This window comes from Urocampus carinirostris, chromosome 9 (genome assembly GCF_059441175.1).
Source record: "Urocampus carinirostris isolate Australia breed hairy pipefish chromosome 9, RoL_Ucar_1.0, whole genome shotgun sequence".
NCBI lineage: Eukaryota > Metazoa > Chordata > Actinopteri > Syngnathiformes > Syngnathidae > Urocampus > Urocampus carinirostris.
The window spans coordinates 29948626-29974769 of NC_142357.1; the positions used below are offsets into that span (position 1 = coordinate 29948626).

A 26144-nucleotide genomic window follows, 5' to 3' on the forward strand; every position below is an offset into this window, starting at 1 on the left:
TAATCACGAACTATTTATGTCTAAAATCTGATTAAATTGTGCTACTTTATTTTAACTGAAGTCATGTAAATTCAAAACAAAATATATACTATATAAAACATTTCAGTGCAGTTCAGCTGTTGTGTATGATGACTCTTGGGATCAAGAGGTTGCAGGTTCGATTCCCGGCTCCTCCGTGTTATATGTCCCTGGGCAAGACACTGAATCCCTAATGCCCTCAATAAGCAGGTCGGTGCCTGGCATGGCTGACTCCCTATTGGTGTGTGTGTGTGTGAATGGGTAAGTGTGAAGCACATTGTAAAGCGCTTTGGGAGGTCTTCATTGACTTGAAAAGCGCTATATAAATGCAGACCATTTACCATTTTACCATTTGTCTTCAGCGGGGAGAGCTTAAGGGGGCGCTCTGTGTTGGGGGTGGGTGTGACTGTCTGTGTGTGATAGGCTGCTGTATGGTATCTGTCAAACAGGCCTCCGTAAACAAACTTGGGAACCATAGCGACCGCTAACTTTTAGCGGCTTGATACTTTAAAAAGAAATTCATCAAATATACCAGAATAAAGAAAGTATGAAATTGTGATCACCACCTGGTGCTTTGTGGATTATTATCGTGTTCTAGAAGCAACTTGGGCGGCATCAGGTAGAAGGCAATAGCGGTGCTGCTGATTCAGCCAACTGCTAGCAGCGAGGCTAACAAGTATTCGAAGCCACCGCTGCAGAACGTGTATCTTGGCATGGATGACTTGGAGCCACAACTTGTTGGAAACCACTACATTCGGGACAGTCTTACTTTAACCATTGGGGAGACCTGTCTCTATTCAAGGACACCCGATGCTAGCGCGCAGCTAGCCAGCCACTCTCTAAATTGCTTTCTTACACTTAAAGGAGAAGCCCTCAAATTTGTTTTAACTTTTGTATAATAAAACCATTCGTTCAACTGTTATTATGTGTTGTGTGTTATTATTTGTAGATCGATAATATATATATATATATATATATATATATATATATATATATATATATATATTTTTTACGATCGAATACCTGGAGTCGGTAATGACGTAATCTTGAGCTAAGTTTAACACTTCAGAGCTTTTATGAAGGTCCGCTATTTTCACTTTTCGCTGGTGGTTCTGGTCCCCATTAACCGTGAAAATCTAGGGAACTCTGTACAGCGACATCTAGTGGTCAAATCATACACACAGAAGACCCAATTATGCGATATTGACTTCAGTTAACTGTTAAATAAATATACATTTAAAAAACCCTTAAAACACAATTGTTTGAGTTTGCATCAAAGCAGTAGCTTTTGCACCACCAAGTGTGTATCTGTGCCCGACACTGCTGACTTACTTCCATTTCCGTTTATGAATCCACTGACATTTAATTCTGAGTACGATCATAATTGTTGTCAAGCTTGTTATTAAATAATACGTGTGGTGTGACTTTTTATCTCCAATATTTTTACTATTATTCGTACCCCAATACCTGATGATATTCCGTGTTGCTAAGCAGCCAAGCCCGAAGGGCGTTTTTTTCAATTATTTTAAGGTTGTCACGATTTATTCCCAAGTGTAAATAATCTGTCACTCAAACTTTTATTTGTCCCCTTCAGTGACAGGGCCTTGATGAAAACAAACCAAAAAACGCCTATTTATCAACCTTTTAAAATGCATTTCTTCCCCAAAAGGGTCATTTTTATTTTAATAGTTGAAATGTTTTTTAACTTTGTGTCCCAATTGTCTTGATGCAAGGCTTGTTAACTGGGATTGCTGTTTGCACCTAACGTTTTTGATGAATAGCAAACAAACAAAGATTTGCAAGCAAATACGTTTTTATAAAATGTTGTATGACTCCTTTGTAGAAAATCTTCAGAAATGATCTCGAAAGCCGTCGCAACCCCGCACGGACTATTGATTTTTTATTCTCTATGAAATGTAAAACCAAAAAAAAAAGCCATTATTTTCTGTCATAACACACGGAAGCCCATTGAACCTTTCTTGACCTTTCGTCTACTCTAGGAGAGGCAAACAACGGGGACGAAAAAGGTAGAATCGAATTCCGAAAGGCCACCTGAGTGCGTGATTGCTTTATTGCATCACAGCAGCTACCTGCATTTCAACACCAGACTGTTTTTTCCATCCATTGTATGAATTTACTTTTCTTATTTTATGTTGTATGGTAAAAAACAACCCAAATATCTGTATCAGGGGGCGACATGGCGGCTGGGTGGTTAGTATACAGCCCCACGGTGTGGAGGTTCTGGGTTCAAGTCCAGCTACTGCGGCCTCCCAGTGTGATGTTTGCTCAACTATATCTTCCGATGGAGGAATCTGCCACACTAAACTGTGGAAATTTGGAGGCCTGCCTGCCTGCATGTCACTCAACTTCTTGCGTCTTATCTCTGAAAAGACCGAAATGCTAGTTATTGGTCCATCTAAATGCCGTGACTTGTTCTTGAAAACTGCTCTGAACATTGACAAATGTAAAATCACCCAGAGTAAAAATTTAGGTGTCATATTTGACCCCGATCTGTCCTTTCAAACACAGTTTAAGAATATTACTAGAACAGCTTTCTTCCATCTTCGCAACATTGCTAAAATTCATCCTATGCTGACTCAGGCGGATGCGGAGATTATAATTCACACGTTTGTTACTTCCCGTCTCGATTACTGTAATGCACTACTCTCCGGTCTCCCGAAGTCCAAAATCAAGAGCCTTCCGCTGGTACAAAATGCTGCAGTGAGGCTTTTAACTAGGACAAGAAAGTTTGATCACATGACCCTGATTTTAGCTAATCTGCATTGGCTCGATGTTAGCTTAAGATGTGATTTTAGGGTTCTGTTGGTAGTATACAAGCTCATGCATGGACTTGCGCCCTCATATCTTTCAGATTTTATCTCCCCCCTATGTTCAGGTCCAGAGCCTTCGCTCTGAAAATGCTGGCCTACTAGTGATCCCAAGAGCCAAGAAGGGATCCGCAGGTTCGAGAGCGTTCTCAATCCGGGCCCTGGTGCTGTGGAATGCTCTTCCCCCTGAGATTTAATCTGCAACCTCAGTGGAACTGTTTGAATCTAGGCTTAGAACACACTTCTATTCTATAGCATATGAATAACCTATATTTTATGTTGATAATATCTGTGTATTATTTGTTATTGCAACATCCATTGCAGCCTGGTCATCATGGAAAGGGGATTACCTCATGTGCTGTCCCTTCTCAAGGTTTCTTCATTTCCTCATGTTGAGGTTTTTGAGTTTTTCCTTGCCCTCATGTAGGTTTTAGGGGATGATGTAATAATAGTCTGGTTTGCAATAATCTGTGGTCTGTGCAGCCCTTTGAGACTCTCTGTGATTAAGGGCTATAGAAATAAACATGACTTGACTCCCCTTGCCTGTGTAGGTTTCCTCCGGGCCTGAAACTTTCATCGTCGGGGGAAAAAGCCATGATCTGTGTCTTTAGTTACAATAGACATATTTGTCTTGCCGACGGTTTTTGTTTCCACACGTTCTCTTGACTCTATATCATCAGGCTCCTTACAAACACTCCAAATCTACGTTGCCTTCTCGGTTAGTTCACTATTTGTTCTTCAGTCTCGTCAGTTTATCGTTGCTGTCAAGTGACTCACAAAGGTTAAAAAGAAATAAAAATGATAGCTCCTTTTTTCTCATTTCTTTCTCTGTGCAGATGCCCCAAGAGCGGAGGCTCATCTCACTCCGTAAAACATCGCTCGTAATCTTCACATCATTCTTGTAAAAAGTTTAACATCTTCAGACTTTGGGAAAGCTCTTCAGAATATTTCATGCTGGCTCTACGAGTACAGCTTTATATGACCTTATTTCATTGCTCTGGAATTGTATGAAAAGAATGAGGGACTTATTATATAGTATCTTTTTGAAAGTGCACAATAATATGATCATTTATGTATTTTTTCTTATTTTTCGAATCGATAATGTTGGGTTTTTTTGATGGTTGAAAATATTTTCACTACTAGGAGGGGCAGAATAATACTCAGTGTTCCTTTAAAATATGCAAACATAGTCTTTATTAGTCAGACCGTGGGGAAAAAAAACATTAGAGAAAATAAAATTTAAAAAATACATATATGTTATTTTACTAAAGAATTTAAAATTATTAATTAGAACTGTACAGACGCTACCGACTTACGACCATTCGAGTTACGAAAAACGGTAGATACGAACATTTTTTTCGGGATGTCGAAAAATATCCGGACATTGCTGTAAGTCAGATTTTGTATTGTGTGCACCTTTTTCCAAGTACAGGACACTACTGTAGTGCTTTTTTCCGCTGCTATCAGCGTGTGGCGCTGTGAGAGGTCACCCAGCATCCACCCCGAAGAAGAAATACAGCTTTTACTTCCTAGTTTGTGTGTGAATTTTTAGTGTCTCGTGCATCTATTCAATATGGTTGCTGTAAAGTGTAAAGAAGAGGCGAGCCGCTTCATTTGAAATAAAAGTGGAATAAGAAGGCTTGATGCGGTTGAGATAATGGTCGGATCGCTTTTTTTCCAGCCACTTTTTACCATGGAGAAGGAAGTCGCCTAACTCTTGACGCCCATCTTCCACAAGTGAGTTAAACTTCACTTTATTTCTCTTTTTAGAGCATATTATTTTATGAAATGTTTATTTTTTAGTACGAAACAATACAGGTTACGTATACAAGCCTTAAACATACTTATATAAGCCTCAAACATAGAAAATATAGCACTGAAGCAACTTACTAACAAATCCAACTTACGAACCATCATCCGGAACGTATCTCTTTCGTAAGTAGGGCAGCGTCTGTAGTAAAATGAGAACAAGTATTTTAAAAAACAACTTGTTTTTTTCTGCGAGGGAGTTGACATTTATTTTTGATCGTCTATACACCTTAAAAACAGACACAAATAGGACTTTTCTTATTGTTATTACTACTATAATATTTTATTATTATTAATATTTGTATCTACATTGACAAACTCATTGTCAAAACGAAGACTAAGGTAAATAAACAGTTTCTTTATATTCTTAATGTCAAGACTAGAACGGAAACGGGACCCAATTGCTTTACGTTTCTCACATGTTTTATTGGAAGACAGAGAAAGGGCTGCGTGCACGATCCGGTGTGTGCTGGGCGCGGGAAGCAAGTCGCTCTCGTACTCGGATTGTGATCCGAACACGGAAGTGTATCTTCCGTAGCAAGCGATGGCGGTGTCAAAGAAGGAAAAACGGGTCAGTAGAGCAAAACTGGGGTCGGAATCAAGCCGTAAGCCAGAATAGGAGAGAGGACGTGGTCGGGGACAAAAAAAGGTCGAATGCCTGGACGGGAGAGTCGACGTGATCAAGATAAAAAACGGGTCAAAGCCGGGGACAGACGGGAGCAAAAAACGGGACAGGTGGGAAAGGCTTGCCTAGTGTTAACTGAGGTTCGCAGATGGACTGACAACAGGGGACAGACAGGCCTGGGTTCAAATACTGACAGGGAGCCAATCAGAACCCAAGGTGGGTGGCGCCAAATGAGCCGGCACAGCTGAGTCACATCAGTAATCATGACACTTAATATATTTCTTGATTCTTAATTCTGGACAATGTTCCTGCTAATCTCATTGTATATTTTTTCTGATGTATAATACAATTTAGACCAGTATACTACCACTACCTACCCATCCTAATGTTTTTATCTTATTTTTATAACATAAATGTTATGAAATAAAAAATAATAGCCATCTTTTTTCTCATTTCTTTCTTAAACTACTCCCCCTCCCCTGTAGTTCTGCCAAAAAACCGAGGGAGGAGAAATCTTTATATCATTTTGTCATCTTGTAAAAATTTGGGTTCACTTTTAAGAATATTCCAAGCTGGTTCTACAAGTAAAATATTATATAACCTCATTTCATCGCACTGGAATTTTATAAAAGGATGGAAGGGCCTCAATTGTTTTTGAATTTCCCGAGTGAAGTGTGCACTCGATGTCACTTTGTGATCCGGAGGAAGAGGAAAGGGTGTTGTTGAGGTTATCGGACAAGCATCCTCCTGTTAATGGCCGCCGGCCCTGCAGTGGCCAGGATGTAACTCGGGGAAAGCGTCCAACCCAATTTTGCCGTTCTCCTTCTGCCAAAACACGACACTGTCATTCATCTCCTTGCTTCGCATTGCTCGTTCGTACCCTCACACCCTTGTGTCGGCCCGCTCCACCTCGGTCATCTGTCGCCTCCCATACTTAATCACTCCATTGTATTAAGTGTTGATTTTGGATCGTGTCAAATTCGAATCAACATATTTCATATTTATTCAGTGGAGGGTGTGGGGTTTACCTTATCTTAAAATTATATTGAGATGTTTTTGGCACCTGGATAAACCAGAAAATATAAGGCATCTTCATGAATCACTTTCATGACAACCAGGGGAAAACATGCAGTGCATTGATTATTATCTGCACTGCTTATCCTCAATAGGGTCGCGGGGGTGCTGGAGCCCATCCTAGACAACTCAGTCGCTTATTCACACCTAGGGACAATTTTGGACCAGCCAATTAACCTGACATGTATGTTTTTTGGGGGAAACCAGAGTGCCCGGAGGAAACCTACACAAGTACGGGGAGAACATGCAAACTCCACACATGAAGGCTGATAGCTGGCTTTGATCCCATGACCCCATAACTATGCCGCGGACGCGCTAGCCGTGCTGCCCTCAGTGCATTGAAAATAATATTTGGCTTTTATGAAAATATGTTATGTTTTGAAACACACAGTTAAAAATATTGTCCATGTGCCAAAATTGATGCACCTGACTGTTTCTTTTCATTAGTGAAGTTGTTGGCAGTATCGGCATTGCCAAGAGTTGAAAACTGTCACGACGAGAACAAAAGCAGGACCCAGATGCGTAGCGTTAGTCACAAGTTTATTGAAATATCGAGAAAAGGCAGCGCCAGCGATCCGGTGCTCGCTGGACACAGGAGGCAAGCTGCTCATGGGATCGGAGCATGTTCCGAATGCGGAAGTGGATCTTCTGGAGCGGGAGATCGTAGTGTAGTAGACAGAAAAACAGGTCGTTAGCTGGGACAGGAGAGCAGAACGTGGTCGGGGTCAAAAAACGAGTCGTTAGCCAGGAGACAAACGGAGAAATCAGGAACGGACAGGTGGAAAGCGAGTGAAAAAACGGTAGTGACAGGAGTCAGAGTCAAAATGCTTGCCTTGTGAAAACAGAGGTTCGCTGACGGACTAACAGCAGGCAAGTGAAAGGACTGAGCTTAAGTAGGACGGGGAACCAATCAGGTAGCCAGCATCAGCTGGTGCCAAACGAGCGGGCACAGGTGAAATAAATCAGTCTACAAGACAGAAACCAATTATTCGCAATTCGGGTTACTTTGTGTTTTTAGTGCGCTAAAAACTAGCATTTTCTCATTATATGCTGAAAACAAGTGTCCCAAAGGTTCAAAACCAGCTTCATCTTCTATTCTGAAAACAAACATCTTCTTCCTCTATGGTGAAAACCATCGGGATACTTAGTACTTTTAGCATGCTAGAAACTAGCATGAAGAAGCTAACTTTTTCTTATCAAGTAAAAAACATTTTCTTGGCTGAAAACAAGCTTAATCTAGTAAAAACAAACACTTCTTCCTCTTTGTTGAAAACAATAAGGATATTTTGTTATTTCGGCGTTCAAGTTTTCTCATACACTCAAAACAAACGTCTTCTATGCAGAAAATGGGGCTTATTTTCTATTAAAACAGTAGGGCGCGCTCAATTATTTTCTGCCATGCCTCCTCTTTGGATATTAAAACCTCATGGCTGCAGATTGTTTTTAATAAATGATGTGTGGATTAATGGCTAAAAACGAGCCAAATTTTCAGTACATACTCTACTTTTTGAGGCAGGGTTTGAAGCAGCGCATACCAAATCTAAGCTCCTTCTCAATTACAGGCCTTTTTTTTCGGGATGTCGAAAAATATCCGGACATTGCTTTAAGTTAGATTTTGTGTTGTGCACCTATTTCCGAGTACAGGGCATTATTGTAGTGCTTCTTTCTGCCGCTAGCGGCGTGTGGTAGCGCTGTGAGAGCTCACCCAGCATCCACCCCAAAGTTCCTAGTTCATGTGTAAACATTCTATACTGTACCTCCAGCGCGCTAAGAACTTTGACACTTTAATTCTTTAATATCTCGTGCATCCATCCAATACGGTTGGTGTAAAGTGTAAAGAAGAGGTGAGCCGTTTCTTTTGAAAGTGGAATAAGAAAGCCTGATGCGGTTGAGAAAATGGTTGGATTGCTTTTTGTTGGCCACTTTCGACCACGGAGGAGGAAGTCGCCTAACTCTTGAAGCCCATCTTCTAAAAGTAGGTTAAACTTAACTTTATTAAAAATTTATTTTTCAGTACAGAACAATATAGGTTACTTGTACAAGCCTTAAGCATACTTATATAAACCTTAAACATACACAATATAGCACTTTGGGCTATAGGAGGTAGAGCGCTCGTCTTGATATCGCATTTCGAATCCCGGCTCCTCCGTGTTACATTTCGAAGTGTCCTTGGGTAAGACACTGAACCTCTAATACCCCCAATAAGCAGGTTAGCGCCTTACATGGCTATACGGCCGCTATTGGGAAATGTGAAGCACACTGTAAAGCGCTTTGGGAAGTCTTGACTTGAAAGGCGCTATATAAATGCAGATCATTTCACTTTCACTTCATATTTTCAACTTATGAACAAATTCAACTTACAAACAATTGTTCGTAAGTAGGGCCTCGTCTGTATATGATGCCAACAACGTTTGCAGGTTTACTGAAGTAAGGGTCCGAAATGATTGTTGGGCATTGTTGTGGATCAAACCACAAAAAAAGCACGAGGCTCTCGTGAAATATAGGAAAGGCATTTGTGCTGTGCCTCAGCGCTTGAGGAGAGAACTGGTTTTAACCCTTTCTGCTTTAATCGATCATTTTTTGAAGTGATCACATAATATTGGCAGGGACAAAACAGTGACTGCGCGATATTGTTCACCTAGGTATGTGTTGTATCAAGTCAAGTCACATTTATCTGTGACGCCCTTAATCCCTAAATGTCTCAAAGGACTGCACAGGCCCCATTTACACCATCCCCTGATCTGAAACCGGCATGCGGGCAAGGAAAAACTCAAAACCCCAGCGTGAAGAAAAAAATAAACCTTGAGAAGGGGGCCTCACAAGTGGTAATCTGTGCTGAATCTACGCATTGGATCATCACATAAAAAAGAAAAGAGATAAAAAACCTAAAGCGGCTCAGCGTGAAATGAATGGCAAAGTTTTTTGGCTTCATTCCCTCTGCTGCCAACATTTTTAGTCACAATAAGGACACTGATCTTTTCCTCGTTCATAGTCACGCTTCGTCATATTTCATTGGCTTTCGGGAGACGTTCATTTCTCTCTATCTCCGTCAACTCCGCCATTTTTCTCATTTCTGTTAAATATCGTTTCCGAAGTTTAACTTGAGGGTCCGCTACACTTTGTGTCAACACTTCACACTCAGTGAGAGCGCTAAAGCTAAATGTAAACAAAGCTTCTTCACCATAAGCGCACACTCTGCCAATGAGAACGCTACGGCCCCCTAGAGTAGTGGGGGTGCACAATTGCAGTTTATTCTATCACAGTAAAAAAAAAATGAAGCGCCCCCTTAACACGCCCCACTATTGGAGAACCACTGTTTTACACTGACAACAAACACTTGGAGTTGCAGTTATTGCCTGAAAAGAGCTATATAAAATATACAGTGGAACCCCGGTTCTCCACCATAATCCGTTCCAGAACCCTGTTCGAAAAGCGATTTGTTCAAACACAGAAATCATTTTTCCCATTACATATAATGTAAATCGTTTTAATCTGTTCCAACACCCTGAATGTTTACCTTTGTTTACCTTTAAGACACAAATAACATAAATGTAACCCAGGCTAATCGTACGTTCGCGTTAGCGTAATCTTCCGTATCTGCTCTGAAGCAATAATTCCTTCTACATGAAAAACAAGCTTATTTTGCCAGCTAACATCATCTACCTTGCCCAAAACTCATGTTTCCTTTTCACCTAGGCAACTAAGGTCTTCTACGTCCTCAGGGCCAAAAAGTAGCATAGCCTTTTGGAATATTTTACCACATCCATTGTGCAAGTGCAATTTATGTATGTTTTTTCATCCTAAGATAGACTTTTATACCAAATATTTTGGTGTCAATTATGACAGGTACATTTGGGCTGCATCACAAGTGTAGAACTGGAACTCATTCCCTTTAAATTGCTGATGGATTCCGACTGTCTTACAGGCAATTTACCGCTCAATAACCCGCTACATCATTGAGAAGTGAGCTGGACAATGGCCCAAAGCATCTTACGAAGGACATTCTATTACCTAAAAATAAAACTGAAGGGAAATCACAGAGAAAAAGCGGGAACCGAAGACAGTTGCAGTAGAAGCCTAGTAGAACATCCCCAGGAATGAAAACGAGCATCTGGCTCCAGATTTAAGGCTATAATCGACTACATTGGAGTAGTAAACAAGTCATAAATGTGACAGCTCAATATATGGTTGTTAATTTATCCAATTACTATTGTTTCATTTAAAACATTTCTGGCATTCCTCAAGACCAGTACTCTCATTTGAGAAATAACTTAATTGCAATGATGGTGACTGAACTGTCCTCTACCAAAGCCCTTGTTTTAGTTTTTATCCTGTTTCCATGATTGCTTATTTCACATACTTTGGTAGGTTCCAGTGGTAGACCTCACTCGAGAAGAATTTGGGATAAAATCTAGCCCGATTTAACTTATCGTATTTTCCACACTATATGGTGCACCGGATTAACAGTATATCACAAAAGTAAATACACCCCTTACATTTCTGCAGAGATTTTAGGATAATGTTTATTAGAACATAACTGAAGAAGCATCATTTTGACATAATAAAAATAAGTATGTTACGAAAGGCCATGGCTTACTGAAAAGATATCTATTATTTGATGAGACAAAGATGAATTAACTTGGCTCAGATGGTGTGAAGCATGTGTGGCGGCAAACATTAGAGACAAGCATATTGTTGGGAATGTCATGGTTTGGGGCTGCATGAGTGCAACTGGAATTGGGGACTTGCATGTCATTGAGGAAAACATGAACTCAAGCATGTACTATGAAATACTGGTGCAGAGAATGATCGCCTACCTCCAGAAACTGGGTCGTGGGGCAATGTTCCAGCCTGACAATGACCCCAAATACACCTCTAAGATGACCAATGCTTTTCTGAAGGGGCTAATGGATAAGGGGATGGACTGGCCAAGCATGCCTCCAGATCTAATTCCAAAAGAACATCTTTGGGGCAGTATCAATCGGAAGGTGGCGAAGCACAAGATCTCGATTATCCCCCCAGCTCCTTCATGTTGTCATGGAAGAGTGGAAGAGTGTTGCAGTGGCAATTTGTGAGGCTCTGGTGAAATCCATGGCCAGGAGGATTAAAGTGGTTCTGCAAAATCATGGTGGCCGCACAAATTATTTAACTTAAAGAACGTTTACTAAAGGGTGTACTCACTTTTGTTACCACGGGTTTAGCTTCTAAAGGCTACATTTTGAGTTTTTGGGGGGGCGGGGATACATTTGGATAGATAGATAGATACTTTGTTCATCTTCCAGCAGTATCCTTTTGTTGTTTATTAACAGATTAACAGGACGGCCTCGGGGTGCTGTGTTGTAGTTTAGCAACAGCGGAGTGGATGAGGTCACACGCTAGGCCAAAAGTTCAACGTCCCTTCAGCAGATGGAAATCTTTGTGCCCAGGGTTACACAACCTCGTGTTCACGTAGATAGCGAGTCCACGTCCTATCTGCATCCTGCAGGCTTTTGTGTCTCTGTCTGTCCTAACAGCGCTGAAGCCGGGTAGCTCCACGTTAGCGTCCGGGATGCTAGACGTGAGCCACGTTTCCGTAAAACACAGCAAACTGCACTCCTGTACGCTTTGATGTTTTTCACCAACGCAGTCAGTTCGTCGGTCTTATTTGGTAGAGAGTTCACATTTACCATGATTACGGATGGTACCGAAGGCTAATGTTGCCGCTAGCCGTTTAGCCTTAGCTCCGGCTCTGCATCCACAATAGGGCCCCACATCACGCCGGCACAAGAATTACTCAGGGCAAGGAGTTGATTCCTCGAATAAATGCATTTTTGTGCGTTAAAACCCATAACGATAGGATAGAAAGTAATCCAAAGTGTAGTTGTCAAACGGGACGAAAAACACAGAAGATAGAAGCAGACATTTAGAACAATAAATCACAAAAAGAGCGAAACAAGAGGGAGCTGCTGGAAAGGCTGCCGCTCGCTTTATAAGCTATACAGTGCATCCGGAAAGTATTCACAGCGCTTCACTTTTTCCACATTTTGTTATGTTACAGCCTCATTCCAAATTGTATTAATTTAATCTTTTATCTCAAAATTCTACACAAAATACTCCATTATGACAATGTGAAAACGTTTTTTTTTTAACTTTTTTTGAATTAATTAAAAATAGAAAACTAAGAAATCACATTTACATAAGTATTCACAGCCTTTGCCATGAAACTCAAAATTGAGCTCAGGTGCATCTTTTTTCCACTGATCATCCTTGAGATCTTTCTACAGCTTAATTGGAGTCCACCTGCAGTAAATTCAGTTGATTGGACATGATTTGGAAAGGCACACCTGTCTATACAAGGTCCCACAGTTGAGTGTGCATGTCAGAGCACAAACACCAAGCATGAAGTCAAAAGAACTGTCTGTAGACCTGTGAGACAGGATTGTCTTGAGGCACAAATCTGGGGAAGGATACAGAAAAATTTCTGCTGCTTTGAAGGTCCCAATGAGCACAGTGGCCTCCATTATTCGTAAATGGAAGACATTTGGAACCACCAGGACTCTTCCTAGAGCCGGCCGGCCTTCTAAACTGAGCGATCGGGGAAGAAGGGCCTTAGTCAGGGAGGTGACCAAGAACCCGATGGTCACTCTGTCAGAGCTCCAGCGTTCCTCTGTGGAGAGAGGAGAGCCTCCCAGAAGGACAACCATCTCTGCAGCAATCCACCAATCAGGCCTGTATGGTAGAGTGGCCAGACGAAAGCCACTCCTTAGTTGGGGTTGTCCATCGATTCGATGATGACCATCTTCTTTTATTTGTGAGTCTGCTGATGTTTGAACAGTCCGATCCTCGATTGTGGTCGGAGACTCAGGTAAAAGAGTATACCTGCGCAATGATGGTTTTTAAAGTGAAGTAAGGGGTGCGCTTTCCCCAATTCCACTATCTTGATTGTAAAGAAGATGGTTCCAGTGGCAAGGGAGACCCTAGACGACCGGCATCTTTCTACAACTGCAGGCGGCTGCCGGGATCCAGGTCTGTAGGAAACCGCCTCAAAGCGTGCCGCCACCAGCTTTTGGGATCACTCTTAGTCTGGACTCTACCCTTCGACCTGTTCGGCTTGGGTAACCCTACCAGGAGTACGAGACTCCCTCGACATAGCTCTAGGGGTCATGGAAACGCGCAAAGTGCCCCACCACGATAAGGTGTAAAAGGAACATGGAAGCCCGTCTGGAATTTGCCAAAAAGCACCTGAATGACTCTCAGACCATGAAAAACAAAATTCTCTGGTCTGATGAGACAAAGATTGAACTCTTTGGTGTGAATGCCAGGCGCCATGTTTGGAGGAAACCAGGCACCGCTCATCACCAGGCCAATAGCATCCCTACAGTGAAGCATGGTGGTGGCAGCATCATGCTGTGGGGATGTTTTTCAGCAGCAGGAACTGGCAGACTAGTCAGGATAGAAGGAAAAATGAATGCAGCAATATATAGAGATATCCTGGATGAAAACCTGCTCCAGAGGGCTCTTGACCTCAGGCTGGGGCGAAGGTTCATTTTTCAGCAGGACAATGACCCACAGCACACAGCCAAGATCTCAAAAGATTGGCTTCAGAACCACTCCGTGAATGTCCTGGAGTGGCCCAGCCAGAGTCCAGACTTGAATCCGATCGAACATCACTGGAGAGATCTGAAAATGGCTGTGCACAAACGTCTCCCATCCGACATGATTGAGCTTGAGACTTATTGCAAAGAAGAATGGGCAAAACTGCCTAAAGATAGGTGTGCTAAACTTGTGGGATCATATTCAAAAAGACTTGAGGCTGTATTTGCTGCCAAAAGTGGATCAACAAAGTATTAAGCAAAGGCTGTGAATCCTTATGTAAATGTGATTTCTTAATTTTCTATTTTTAATCAATTCAAAAAAAGTAAAAAAAAAACGTTTTCACATCGTCATAATGGAGTATTTTGTGTAGAATTTTGGAATGAGGCTGTAACATAACAAAATGTGGAAAAAGTGAAGCGCTGTGAATACTTTCCGGATGCACTGTATAAGCTTTACGCAGACTACCTTTCATTGTGTCAAAGCGATGTTTAATTAAACATTATGATGAAATCTGAGGGGGGCACATACTGTACGGCGCAAACAGTTTTTTGTGGTATATTTTCATATATAAGGCACACTGTACTATAAGGTGCATGGAAATAAAACTACAGTAAGAACTAGGGTTGCATTAAAAATACATTTAAATTAAAATAATTATTTCAGAACATAAATTAACATCATGAGATCTGATTTCACCATTAGAGTTAATTAAGTCATAAATGTTTTCTTTGCTGTCCTTACTCCCTCACAGACTTCTTTCTCTTGTTGCTGTTTATTGAGACAATGGCCTCAGCCGTTACCCTTATAAGGTCACTGTGAAACTAAAAACAAGGTACAAAAAGTCCCGTTAGCTTGCTAATGTTGTAATGGTGAAATATGTCTCTGCCCATATTTAGTGATGATTGCACAGCTGCACCCCAGCGTTAAAGCGGCGGAACAAACCCCCCAAAAGATGAAAAAAGAAGAGTTTATTCAAGCCCGTCATAGAAATGCACGTAAATTATGTGTTACACCATTTTAGGTGGATTCGGCATTTGAAAACTTAAAGCTGCAATCATGAGTCTGAGCCAGGAGATGGTGGCAGATTAACACGATTAGCGTGCATTTCCTAGACGCGTTCGAAAAAAATCTTTTGGGGGTTTGTTCCGTCCTGAACAAGCCTTATAAAAGTAAGATAAAAGCAGATAGGCGCAATGGAAAATAAAGCCTAGGGGCTCTTTGAACTCAGTTGTGCAGTGAATGCTAAGACATACTTAGTAGAGAAAATATTTAACTGTAAGGGCACCTCAAATAATGCACCTTACTTTTAAAGGGAGTGGTTAGCGCGTGTGTGGCACAGTTCTAAGGTCTTGGGAACCTCCTGTGTGGGTTCAAATCCAGCTACCGGACTTCCTGTGCGGAGTTTGTATGTTCTCCCCGTGCTTGTGTAGGTTTCCTCCGGGCACTCCGGTTTCCTCCCCCATTCCAAAGACATGCATTTCAGGTGGATTGGCCGGTCCAAATTTTCCCTAGGTGTGAATGAGCGAACGAGTTGTCTGTCCCTGTGTGCCCTGCGATTGGCTGGCAACCAGTTCAGGGTGTCCCCTGCCCACTGCCCGGTGATGGCTGGGATGGGCTCCAGCACCCCCGCGACCCCACTGAGGATAAGCGGTGCAGCTAATGAGATGAGATGAGACTTTTAAAGGGACACTGTGCAATATTTAGTGCCTCCTAGTGGTACAAAAAAAACCTTCATTCAGTAAAAAATATTGATTTGATTAATAGGCAAAAATACATGAACTATAATACCAACGTTATTCTTTTATAAATATTCAAAGATCAAGACATTTGTATTTCTTAGCCATGTAGCCATGTTTGTCGGGCATCTTGCTACTATGCTGTGCTTTTTTGGCACTGTTTTTTGATCGCATTAAGTCAAGTCAAGTCATGTTTATTTGTGACGCCCTTAATCACAAGGAGTCTCAAAGGGCTGAACAGACCACAGACTATTACAGACTATTACTACACCATCCCCTGATCTAAAACCTACATGAAGCAATACAGTGCCATCTAGTGGTCAAATATTACACAATGTACCATTAGTTGAATTTAATTGTCTTTATTGTCATTTATATCAACATTGTTATAAATGGTATTCAATGAGACTGGACATGGCACTCAGGGTAAACATGTGATAAAAATTTCAAGGAGATGAAAATATAGAAAGACTTTCAGGATAAAGGGCAGAAACAAATATTTACAACGTAGTGCTTTGAAGAAATAGCTAAAAAGGATATGCAATGAGAATTTAAAAAGTTGGCGTCTGAGCTACCATTGACTTTCTGTGCTTTGCTTTTGTTTCCTCCTAGCAAAAAACAATTAACATATTAACCACAAGGGGCACTTTAATACCACTGTATATGTTTCCCAAAGGAAGAACAGTTACCATATACAGTATAATTTAATTGTAACTGTGCTTTTCTAATTGTATCTGCTGTATTTTCTGGTAAATAAAAAAAACCTGAAAAACTCTTGCAAAACACTACCTCACACGAATGTAAAATGGTACTCATGTCTATGTTTTTGCACTATGTTTAGTGCTCACCTTGCACAATGTTGACCATTTTTTTCTGCACTATGATAACTATGTTTGCACCAATGCATATGTTGACTATTTTTTGCACCAAGATGACTTTTGCACCAAATGCAAAATTGCACAACCCTTACGATGAAGCACTGTATTGCTTCATGTAGGTTTTAGATCAGGGGATGGTGTAATAATAGTCTGTAACATCCGACATTTCTTGTGTAAATATCGTGTAAATTATAACTATAGCCTTATCCTCCTTGTTTTATATCTTGTTTTTATATCTTATCTTCTCTGTTCCTTGATTTTCTTGGCTTTTTGCCTCACTGTGAATATGTGAAACTGGAGTGTCTTGCCCAATTTCGTTGTCACAATATGTTAACCCATTTTGTAACAATGACAATAAAGGTATATTCTATTCTATTCTATATAAGTGGCACAAGATAATAAGGTGCACTTTCAAATTTCTGGAATTTTCTTTTTTTTTTTTTTGTACCATATAGTCCGGAAAATACGATAATTCTGTATCCGGGCAGGAAGCGTGAAGGCAGAAACAAAATCCAAACTGATAAGACACTTGACTAGCTCTGTAAACAACAAGCAAGTACCAGACTCAGTTGTCCTCACATCCAAAATGTGCCGTAGCTGTATCGGAAATATCCTGCGGGCACTTCCCGGCCATACAAATCTTTTGTTTCCTTAGCTATGCCATACAGCAACGGGAAGCGGACATAAAGGTCCATCAGGTTGTTGTAAAAACAAAAAGTCGGTCCGTTCCGTACCCACTTTCGCCTCACATCTGTTAAAGCTTAAAACCGAAAAGCCGCAGTGGCTGGAATCAAAGACGCAGAGCTCGGCTTTGTCAGCTGGGACCCGACCGCGGCATGTTTTGAAACCCTGTCAGGGAGTTCACCGCCCTCGCCCGGCTGCCATCAGCAGAGCGATGGTCCAAGGAGACCGGAGACTGCTCCCTGTCCCTATGAGGATTTATTTTTATGATGTTTTTCAACTCAGTGGAGAGGAGATGATGATGTCGGCAGAGTCACACCCGTGAGGTGATAACTAAGGATTATACCCACTGAAGAGACGTTAGCTAAATGTAATTCAGTGCGCTGTTTTTGGTCTATGTGCATTTTAGACCTACAGTTTTTAGGTATACAGGGCGGAGGAGACAGCGGATTAAAAATTAAAACTTATTTTACACTTCCACTTGCTAGAATTGTCATGCCCTTCGAGTACCGTATTTTCCACACTATAAGGCGCACCGGGTTATAGGGCGCACCCCCTAAAAATAGTTTTTGGTCCTATATTTTCCATAGATAAGGCGCACCGGATTATAAGGCGCTACAATGGGAACGTCGACAAAACAGTCAGATAGTTCAGTCCAACTTACCCCCTTAACATTCCGAAAGCTTGCAAAGAAGCAAATACGTGTCTCAGACATGTACAGAAACAGTGTCTGTACGATGTCACCAATCACTCAAATGCATAGTTCCACATCTCATTCGGAAGGTTAAAGTCTTGGGATTCAAGAAATGCCAAACATTTCTTAGTTTCCATTTTAATTTTTGCTGGCAACTGTGTGGACAGCAAAGTAAGAATTTTTTTGTGCAGGGAAACGGGGTTCTTTACTGTGCATATGACAATAAACACTTTGAATTGAATTTAGTTTAAAAATAGACTCATCACAGAAACATCAAGATCGTTCTAAAACAAGATACCGGGAAAATATAAAGCCGCATAGCTCACCTAAGTTCTCTTGCAGCCATCACGTTCAATAATGATACGTAACCATGGTCTTCTTACAACCGTGAGTGTAGTAAATCCAGGAGAGTAAGATATTTACAATTACAGAATAGTAAAAAATGTTTTCTCTATGCCGTAGTGCAACCCAACGTGGGATTCACATTCATCTTTTTCGGCCAATTGCAGGCTTTGTTTCGCCCCTTTAGCCTATGCGAGGCTGTAAATGATAAAAAGGATCCGTCCCCTTTACCTCCGAATAACTTTAGCCAATAGTGACTGATTCAAATGATGATTGACACATTGGTTAGGAAATGAAACGCCGGTATATACATCCCAGCATACACCGCGGACTACTTCGCCTTATGGGAAAAATCTAGTCGGCGGCTGCTTGCCTTAGTTGCAAGACTTTGCGACTTAATATTGAGCCATATATAAGGCGCACTGTATTATAAAACAATAAAGGCTTTTAGGTGCGCCTCATAGTGCGGAAAATACGGTACTTTGTTGCTTTAATCATCTCCTTACTTCTATAGTCATCCCAATCTTCGAATGGCAACAGCTATAATCCTAGAGCTACAGATTGATGACCCTTGTCAGAGACTTCTGGTTTACCAACCCTTAAGAAGCCGAAAACTGCTTTATGTGCGAAGTGCTAACAGTTTGATATGCATTTTTAAAATAACAACTTTACATGTTATTATCATGTTGTTACAAGCTTGTTATCATGTTATTACTGGGTTCTAATTCGTAGAAGTACGTTTACAAGATACTCAGTCAACCACTAAAACATCGGCCTCTTAGAGAGTCAGGTCATGCTTATTTGTTTATTCCTTAATCACAAGAAGTTTCAAAGGGCTGTACCGACTTACATGCTATTGTTACACAGCCCCCTGATCTACAACCTACATAAGGGCAAGGAAAAACTCAAAACATCTGCATGAGAAAATTAAGAAACATTTAGAGTGGGCCAGGCTGCAATGGATGTTGCAAGGGCATCAACAAACATTACAAAGAAATCATCAACTTTAAATATAGGTGATTCATATGCTATAGAATATATGTGTGTTTTAAGCTTAGATTTAAACAGGTTGCAGATCAAAAATCTAAATTAAATCCGTATAATACCAACAGAACCTCATAATCACATCATAAACAGTCAATGGAGGTTAGCCAAATTAGAGTATTGTGATTCTTGTCTTAGTTAAAACTACGGGATATCGGAGACATGACATGACAGAAACTGTCGTAGGGGCACCATTTCCTGAGGTGTGTCTTGGACAAGTCCAGCTTGGTGGTGCCCATCCCTCTCCAGGGCAACGAATTGGAGACCTTCATGTGTTAGACCAGGGGTGTCAAACTCATTTTAACTCGGGGGCCACACGATAGTACAAACATTCTGTCGGGGGCCAGACTAGTAGATTAAAGAGAAAGAAAAAGAGAGAGAAAGAAATAAGAGAAAGAGGAAGGGAAAAGGAGAGAGGGCAGAACAAAGAAAGAAAAAGAGGGAGAGAGCGTGAGAAACAAAAGATAAAAAGTTGTGAGAGAGGGGGAAAAGAAAGGGCGATGAGGAAAGAAATCCAAACAGAAATAAAAAGACAGAAGGAGAGAAAAGAGAAAAGGGAAAAGAAAGCGCGAAGGGTATGAAGAGAGAAAGAAAAAAGAGAGAAAAGGAAAAAAGGAAATTAGAGGTTAAAAGATACAGAGAGAGAAAGAGGCAAAAGCAACAAAGGAAGAGAAAAAGAGACACAGAGAAGGAAAGAGACAGAGAGAGAGTGGGAAAAAAATGGGTGGAAAATAATAAGAGAGAGAGGGAGAGAGAGAGAAATAAGTACAGTTGCTTTTTTTTCTCTTGCGCTTCTCTGAGTGTTGTCTCGCGGGCCGGATTCAATCCCCTGTTTGACACCTGTGTGCAGGGTTGGGTAGGGTTACTTTAACTTGATTACTTTCAATTACTTTTGGATTACTCCAATACCAAAAATGCTAATAAAAGACAAAATAAACTAAATATGAATACAATGACTACATTTTGTGCAGGCTTGGGGATTAACGGAACACATGGAACGGCAAAAATGATGTTGGCAAGCTGTTTGGATTTATTTTCATTTTGTTTCTGTCGCATTTTATGTGAGTTTTGCCGGAGATCAAAGAGATCAAAGCCAGGAGAGAAAGCTTACCACGTGTTGTGAGTCATCATTTTATTCATATTTAGTTGTCTTTTCTTAGCATATTTGGTATTGGAGTAATCCTAAAGTAATTGAAAGTAATCAAGTTAAAGTAACCCTACCCAACCCTGCCTGTGTATTAGACAATTGAGCTAACCACTGCACCACAAAAACACTGAGTGATCTACATATATAAATCTAAAGATTTAAAGGCACTGGAGATGTCAACTATCATGCCAGATAGAAATCAAATTTCCTAGAAAATCAGAACAACCCATCACTGGTGTTTTCAGAACTGGCTACTCAAGTGTTCTTAAAAGGCTACCTGGTGCCTGTGGGCACCATGCTGCTCCTAGACATTTGAATTTTCAGATTTAAGGCCTAAATCGTTTTTTTATGTTCTAAAATATCCCTCTATTCTTCATGCAAATGTCTTTGAGGACATAACTCATTAACCCCCATCGACGCCAAAGATCCATTTTTAACTGGACCGGCTGTAAATAAGGGAAAGAATGGAGGAAGAACACAAAACACCACCTCCTCTATTTCTTTTTTGTGTTTTGTTTTGGCTGCTGCCATATAATGGGCACATGTTTGGATTGGTGTAGCAGTGGAAAGCAGCATATTGTCTGGACAGGATCTGGGCCCAGATCAGCAGATATGCGGTACGGTGGGCCCAGGCACTGCTCCATGTTCCTTTTTGTTTTTCTTGGACTTTGCAAACACTTAGCAAACTTCAGAAAAGTGCCAGACGTTCAGGAAATAGGAACTCGGGAAAATAAGCACCAGGGCCTGTCAGCCTTATTCATTATGAATACGTTAATTTTGATTGTGTGTGTGTGAACGTTATCATTTTAAACTCCGACGTGAAATAGAAGCACTTATGGAACAATAAACCATATAATAATTTGATATGTTTTGACTTTATTGTTGTTTCTCGGAGGCCATTTTTTATGCTAGCCTTCAAGTGCAAAAGCAAGCTTTGTTAGGTTAGTGCAGGCGGTATTACTCAATGGAATTCTTAGCAAGGACAAGTTGAATGGCAGTGCGCATAAATGAGTCTTCTATTTCTATTTAATATTATTATTACGCCCGCATGGTTTTAAATTGTTCTGTGAACCAAGTATTACAATCGTAAATACTATGGGGGAATCTAAAACCAAAGTAAAGGACCCTGCTGGATCTTTTGCACAGAGGATAAAGACTGTATGTCTGTGATATATAATTTAAAGTCAAACCAATCTAGGGTATGTACTGAGGCAACTCCGGCTAATTTATGCCATTTCAAGCTCAAATGAAGAAAAATGAGGTTATAATGGAGACAAAAATTTTACAGACCCTACTAAACATTCTCCAAAGAGGATAAAAAAATGAATGTCTGTGATAAACTGCATGATTACAGTGGAACCTCGGTTTTCGAATGCCTCTCAGTTCGAACATATCGGAGTCCGACCAAAAATTTCGAGAAATTCGGAGTGAGTGCTATAAGCAAGCAACGGCCGTCCACCTGCGCCTTCTGCTGACCACCACAAATGTAAGAAATCCTATCCATAATTATTTTCTTTATCCTTTTTTTTATTTTTACTTGTTCATGTTAGAGTAATCTTTCGTACGGAAGATTACGATAACGCGAACGTACGATTAGCCTGGGTTAGCTCTATGTTTAGGTTAAACATTCAAGGTAAACATTGGGGGTGTTGGAACGTAGCCCCCTTTCCAATGAACCGCTCATCACTTGTTGTAGAGACCCGGGTGCTAAATGACTTGTAAATGACCTGATTTTTTTATTTTTACACGTTCATGTTAGCGTTATCTTTCGTACAGAAAATTACGATAACGCGAACGTACGATTAGCCTGGGTTAGCTTTATGTTTACATTAAACATTCAAGGTAAACATTCGGGGTGTTGGAACGGATTAAAACGATTTACATTATTTTTAATGGGAAAAATGATTTCGGTGATCGAACAAATCGGTTTTCAAACAGGGTTCTGGAACGGATTATGGTCGAGAACCGAGGTTCCACTGTATAGTAGAATTTATTCACATGTAAAAATGTATCAACAAACCCAAAAGGACTTCAAGTAAAAATACAATACTCTTAATTATCATGGATATCAACATTGTATGCAGCGAGATTAGAAATTGCACTCCAGGGTAAAGACTTAAAAGAGAAAAAAGGATAAAGGATTATTAGGATGAATAGGCAAGAAAAAATAATAATCACAACGTTGTGCTTAGAAAAACTGGCCCAAGTTATAATGTGATCAAAAAGACAAGTGCATTGTAACAATAGTGCAATAAAAATTGGTGTAGTAAGAATGTTGATATTAAATTATAATATTCCCTGTAATGCATTTTTAATGAAATCCAAAATGCATCACATCTGTGGCTTTTTTCATATTAAAATCCTTATCTCAAATACTTTGCTTGTATCTGCGTTTAAAATACTTAATCAGTCTTTTTCTCAAAGTTTCTTCATTTTCCTCATGTTGATGTTTTTGAGTTTTTCCTTGCCCTCATGTAGGTTTTAGATCAGGGGATGGTGTAATAATAGTCAGTGGTTTGCAATAATCAATGGTCTGTGCATCCCTTTGAGACTCTTAGTGATTAAGGGCTATACAAATAAACATGACTTGACTTGACTTATTTACGAGGGCTAATGCTATTCCAGCTAATTTTTGCCATTTCCCGCTACACATTAGCAATAGGTTAGAAAACTGCCAGACAAAGAATGTTTTTATGACAAAGACAAATGTTATGGACCCTTTCTGTACAAAGGATAAACAACTTTATGCCTGATATGTGTAATGTAAAGGGAAACTAATTTAAGGTATCTACAAGGGCTGAAGCTAGTCCAGCTACTCTATGCAGTTTCCTGCTATGCGTTAGCAATAGGTTAGCAAACTGGCAGACAAAGAGTGTTATCAAAATGAAGACAATGGTTGGGGAACCTACTACACTTTCTGCATATATGTTATATATATATGAATACATGCTTTTGATATATAATTCAAAATGAAACCCATTTGAAGTACAGTATTTGCAGGGGCTAATGCTAATCCAGCTAATCTGTGCTGTGTTCTGCGACACGTTAAAGGTTACCAAACTGCCTAAAGTTATAATTGTAACCGCGGTGCACCTGTCCCACCAAAGATCCACATTCACGCTGAACTGGATGACGAGGTTTTTATTACAGTTTCTGCAGAAGAAATGAGTCACAACATTAGCTTCTCTGCTGGCTTTGATCTCTTTGATTTCGTTGGCAGCTCGCTCTGTAGACTGCCCAAAGCATATCAAAGAGCTTTCTTTTCAATTTACATAAGACATTTTAGAATATCACAATACATTTTTACATCCATTTTAACAAGATACTTTTATCAAGAGATTGTATAGACGTTTTTTTTAACGTTTACAATGAATTCAACATATTTTTCTTTAGTCTGAATTTTAACCAACATCATCCTTTTTATATATATATGAGAAAATAGAAATAATAACAATAATGAGTATAAAAACTGATTTACCTGCAGATGAAATGAGTCACAACAATAGCTTCTCTGCTGGCTTTGATCTCTTTGATCTCTACAAGGGGAATTAACATTTTAGCACAACAGAAACAAAACGAAAATAAATCCAAACACCTTGACAACATCAATCACATTACTGTGCATGTTGAGAGATTTGTCAGCTGTGGTTATAATGTTTAAAATTAACTCTTCTTGTGGAAAAAGATGTGTCTTACCGTTGGCAGCTCGCTCTGTAGACTGCCAACAAAACCCCGCCTTCCGGTCACATGTCAAACGCCAAAACAAACCCTACCCCATACCAGCAGGTGGCACTGTTGGACTCATCATTGCAGGACACTTACCAAAAACACACACCTGTTACATAATGATATAGACAAAAGTTAGAGCCCCTACGAGACCTACTGCACAGAGGATAAAGAATATATATGCCTGTGATTTATGATGTAATGGCAAATTATTTAAGGTATTTACAGGGGTTAATGCTAGTCCAGCTAATCCACTAGACTTTGCCAATAGGTTAGCAATCAGCCAAATTAAGAACTTGGTTATAATAAAGACAAAGGTTAAGGACCCTTCTAGAACTTTAACACAGAGGATAAAGAATGTATGCCTGTGATATATTACAAAAATGCAAAACAATTTAACGTATTTACAGGGGATAATTCCAGTCGGGCTATGCTGTTTCCACCTACGCATTAATAATAGGTTAGCAAACTCCGGATGAAGAATGTGGTCATAATCAAGACCCAACGTGTTCTTTTTAAATAGTTTGTTTGTTGACACTCAATAAACAGCTTGAAGCTTTTTCGGAGGGCATTTTGTTTACCGCAACTTGCTCGGAGTTTATACCCACACTTCTCTCTTCACTTCTCCAGTTCAACTAAGGCAGGGGTGTCAAACAGGTGGCCCGTGGGCCGAATCAGGCCCGTTAAGGGATTGAATCCGGCCCGCAAGACAACGCTGAGAGAAGCGCAGGAGAAAAATGAGTTGCAGGTGGAAATGTGTCCAGTTGATGTTGCCAAAGCCAGGTGCCTCTTACAAAGACGCTGTCCTTTTATTTCTATCTCTCTCTCTCTCTCTCTCTCTCTCTCTCTCTCTCTCTCTCTCTCTTCCTCCCTTTTTCACTCACTCTGTCTCTCTCTCTTTCACTCCCTCCGTCTCTCTTTTTCTCTTTGTCTTTTTACAATATTTTCTCTCTCTCCTCCTTTTTTCCTTTTCTCTCTTTTCTCACTTTCTCTCTCTTTTGCTTTCCCTTTCTCGTTCTCTTTTTTCTCCTCTCTATTTCTCTTTGGATTTCTTTGTTTCTCCCTCTTTCCCCCCTCCCTTACTATTTCTCTTTTTATCTCTTTTGTTTTGCACATTCTTTCTCCCTCTGTTTTTCTCCCCTTCTCTCTTTCCTTGCCCCACACTTTCTCTTTCCCTCTCCTTCTTTTATTTATTTTTCTTTTTTCTTTCTCTCTAATCTACTAGTCCGGCCCCCGAGAGAATGTTTTGTCTATCGTGTGGCCCCCGAAGTAAAATGGGTTTGACACCCCTGAACTAAGACTAGCAACTCAAAATTCCTAACCTGACTTGGGTGTATCTCAAAGCCTCACTCTATACTTAATGATTACTCCCAAACATTGGTTTCCTAGTTGATTACTACCCAAATCTAGCATTTCATTAGGCTAATTGTCACATGTACTGACAGTCGAAAAGATACAGAGGCTAAATGTAAGTTTACCAGCGAAAAAAAGTCAATTAAGCTCCGGTGACAGGCTCAAATTACTACCCGAGTGCTATGCTCTGGCAGTATCCGAAATAGCTTATGTGTCACTGCCGTGAATCCGATCAGATGCAGTAGCAGGCCAATATGGAACCGGGTGTGAAGAGTAATCCGTTCCATGTGGCCTTGTTCGCTTTTATCCAACCTCAAAGGGAGTTTATAGACTTTCAGCTGAGGCTCGGCACATAAACTCTTTCGTTATCTAACCCTTACTCTATAAATCTTACATTTAGGTGGCACAGATTTAGAACAAATAATAACGAGGACAGAAAGTTCTACAAGCGAGACCGGCCCACTGAGCGTTTCAGCCCAGGAAATATTTGAGATAGAAGGATTGCTTGCTCAGTGCGTGGCATATTTTCCTTGCTGACCTCACCCGGACATTCCTTCTCGGCCGGCTCTTTTACGGGAATAACGCCCCGTGCGTGAGACTAACTAGGGGAAAAC

The 26144-nt window shown here is 40.4% G+C and overlaps 1 protein-coding gene across 1 annotated transcript in view; it reads left to right on the top strand.

The window, feature by feature from the left end:
- Positions 1-2033: 2033 nt before the first annotated feature.
- synpo (synaptopodin) overlaps positions 2034-26144 on the top strand; it is a 106400-nt gene continuing 82289 nt past the window's right edge. The window contains exon 1 of the mRNA XM_088343482.1: positions 2034-2144. The gene's annotated coding sequence lies outside the window, so the exon portion shown is untranslated. The remainder of the gene's footprint in view (positions 2145-26144) is intronic.